At 43.0% G+C, this 3,259-nt stretch overlaps 1 long non-coding RNA gene across 1 annotated transcript; it reads right to left on the bottom strand.

The window, feature by feature from the left end:
* Positions 1-228: 228 nt before the first annotated feature.
* LOC112896003 lies at positions 229-3,026 on the bottom strand. Its single transcript, XR_003229313.1, has 2 exons — positions 2,397-3,026; positions 229-1,897 (listed from the first exon to the last, which is right to left on the bottom strand). It is a non-coding gene; the product is annotated as an uncharacterized LOC112896003 (long non-coding RNA).
* Between the last annotated feature and the right edge of the window lie 233 nt (positions 3,027-3,259).

Here is a 3,259-nt window from a genome sequence, read left to right as displayed (position 1 = left end):
ACTATGCCAGAAATGGGTAATTAGTGACGGCTCTAAAAGCTAATTAGTGATAGTAAATCCTCGCATCACTACATTTTCATCACTGATCTCAAAGACATTAGTGACGCGAGAATCACGATCGCTAATGAGACTAATTAGTGACGCGGATAGCTAAATACGCGTCACTGATGACCCTCATCAGTGACAGGTTTCACCAAAACGTGACGTGTTTTTATCTGATCTCAGTGATGTCTCTCCAATATCCCCGTCTCTGATATTGAAAATGAAAAACAAAAAAGAAAAGAAAAAAGGACACGAAATGTCACGTATACATCACAGTACCTTCCTCTATTTATATGTACAAAAATTGTTACATCACAGAATTGAATCCACCAAGCAAGCAGTCAAGGAAAGAGGTTCAGAATTCGGACTGAGCAAATGTTCGGTTAAACCCAAATACAAAATAAGAAGAGGTCATGGGGGCAACATCTCCTCCTATCATAGGACTCTGGCAGGTGGAAAGCTTGCGAGTTCCATTCTATTCCAGGTCAGATTGCATCGCTGACTCCAATAAGATAGACCTGCAAAGATGCAACTCTTAGACTCCAGTGTAAACCATAATTGAGATGCTCAATAGAAGCACTCCATCTTATGCTGAATCTATTGGATAACAAAAATAAGAAGCAGCCGACATCTATACTGAATGAACCTAAAAGGAAGTAGCCCAAAACAACGTTGCATCCACAAAGAGCAACGGAAAGTGATAGAGCAATCAAGATTTTGAAACATTAAGCAAAAAAAAAGAACTTGCAGCATAGTTAGAAACTCTATCCTCTAGACCCATTGGCAACAGTGAAGTAGCATTTATTATCAATAGTATCTGAATAATATCATATCATGGTGTGGACGGTACAAGTATATGCACTGTAAACATGAAACTTCATAGTTATCAGACTTATTGATATGTCAAACTGTCAACTAGAAGCTTGAGTGCACTTCAAAGTCCTGTGTGTTTGGGTAAGAGAAACACCCATTACCTGCTGATAACAATATTAACATATCTCACCTGAGAAAATGAGATAAAATGAAGGGAAGAAAAAAAAAAGAAGATATTGATGTGAAAATTCTTCAATTTTACAATATAGTGATACCCAACACATATCTTATGCGAGTTGCATGGTTGTTGTACAGGACAAGGTCATTAAGATGAAGTTTTCAAAACAAATGATTAGAAAATACATACCGTTGAACTGTAAAGCTTCTTGTTTTGAAACAATTCAAAGATTTAGCTAGGATATAACATATAACTCATCACTATGAAAGAATCTGGCACCTGTGTAGTGTACCAGCCAAAAGAAAAATCAAAATACGTCACCTGTGTAGTGAACCAACAAAAAAACAAAATATCAAACATTTCATCGCAAGTATGAATTGTAACCAAGAGGCCATGCATTTTATACCTACCAACACACAAGCAAGGTCTCTAACCCAGATAAGCTCTTGCAATTAGAAAGACATTAGATCATCAGAGCACAAAATAGAGAGAAACAAAAGATAGGAGCCAACCTCTAGATTGGATGGTTCTGCAAAAACGGTTTTATCATGTTCTTGCAGCTTAGCACAGTTGACAAAAAATAAAAGGGAAAATAATAAATCCTGTGAAGGTACGTGCATCGACAGTGGTCCTAAGATGAAATGTGCTTTACTCATACAGTTGAGGTTAGAGGAAATGTGCTTTAAAACAGTAGCATTAACAAAGGGGACACTAGCCATACCTATGGCTGGAATCTCAACATGTCAGCATGAACCATTGCCTCTGTTTGAGCTATTATTTGCTGCCTTGAATATCTAAGACATCTTACCAATCTGGTTTGAGAAAAACCTTCAGCATGACATATAAGCACATGAGCAGTGTTGACTACAAGAAAAAAAAGAGAGATCACGTTCAAAGTCTGTGAAACCAAGAAAACAAGTTCAGTAGCATACTTTTAACACTACATTTACCCCCAAATGAAAGGGGTGCTTACCCTAATTTCGATCCAAAACAGTAACTCCTCTACAAACAGATCCATATCCTGAGCACGCCCTAGTATCTCAAATCTCAGCACATGAACAACCAAATCGAACGAATCTCAGCACATGATCAAGACCATTGCAGCATTCTCGGACACATATGTTCCCTCAGATACCAATTCATTGTTTTTGCAAGTTCAGTAGGAATGAATTGGTGCAATTCTTCTCAGATTTCAAAAATGAATTGAAACAGTAAATGGCAACACAACAGGAAACACATCTTGAGCTAAAATGTTTTTCTAACAAGGAACTTAGCAGAGCAGAGAGAGAGCACTTCACTAGCATTAGCAGAGCATATAAAACAGTGGAAGGGGAGAGCAAAAGGAGGGAACAGGCGAGTATACCTCGGTCAGCTGTTGACAGGGAGGCAAGAACAGCTGCCGGCCAGCAGATAGAAGAACCAAGAACTAGCCGCCAGTGGGGCCGACCTCAAGCGGAGGGCCGCGAGTTCTGGGGAGGCCTGACGCAGCGCGGCCGGAGACGCCGGGTCGTCGGTCCGCCAGATCTGCGCGAAAGCTGCAGAACATGCCGCCGACGGAGGCCTCCTGTTCTCTTTGCTCCATCCCCTCTTGCTTCTCCCCTCTCTCTCTCTCTCCCTCTCCCTCCCTCCCTCCCCCCCTCTCTCTCTACAGTCAGCAAGGAGACGAGGTCGGGCGGCGGCGTGCTAGCGATGGAGAATGCGGCGTGCCCGCTCTTACGCAGCGCCGCGCGTGAAGATCTGGAGGAGAAGGCCGGGAGGAGGCGGCGATTTGGGGAGGAGGGTGGGGTGGCGGTGCTGGGTAGTGGCGGTGCTCCCTTCCATTCCTCTCTCTCACCGGCTGTGCTTGGGTGTGGAGATGCGGCGGCGCTAGGGCGAAGAGAGGTGGCGGCGCTAGAAGGAAGAAGGAAGGTGTGCTGCACGGAGGGAGGCTAGGGTTAGCTGTCGGGTTTTATGTCCACGAGGGCCTGTTTTGGGCTGGGTGAAAGGCCGTGGCGGCCTAGGTCCGGATTGTCCACACAATTTCTATTCTGCTTGCTTATAGATGTAAACTGCTCACATTATTGACGTATCTTAATTAGACCTGTCACTACTGACTTATCAGATATTTTTAGTGACGTGTCTCAGTGAGAGTTGTAGTATATCGGCTCATGTGCTTAGACAAAGACATTAGTGCCGTCACTATTCTTATATTAGTGATGTGGTTTTTTTAACTATAATTTAGGTGTC

Source organism: Panicum hallii, chromosome 5 (assembly GCF_002211085.1).
Source record: "Panicum hallii strain FIL2 chromosome 5, PHallii_v3.1, whole genome shotgun sequence".
Classification (NCBI taxonomy): domain Eukaryota; kingdom Viridiplantae; phylum Streptophyta; class Magnoliopsida; order Poales; family Poaceae; genus Panicum; species Panicum hallii.
The sequence above is the reverse complement of the archived record's forward strand: the minus strand, read 5'-3'. Positions and strand labels throughout refer to the sequence as shown.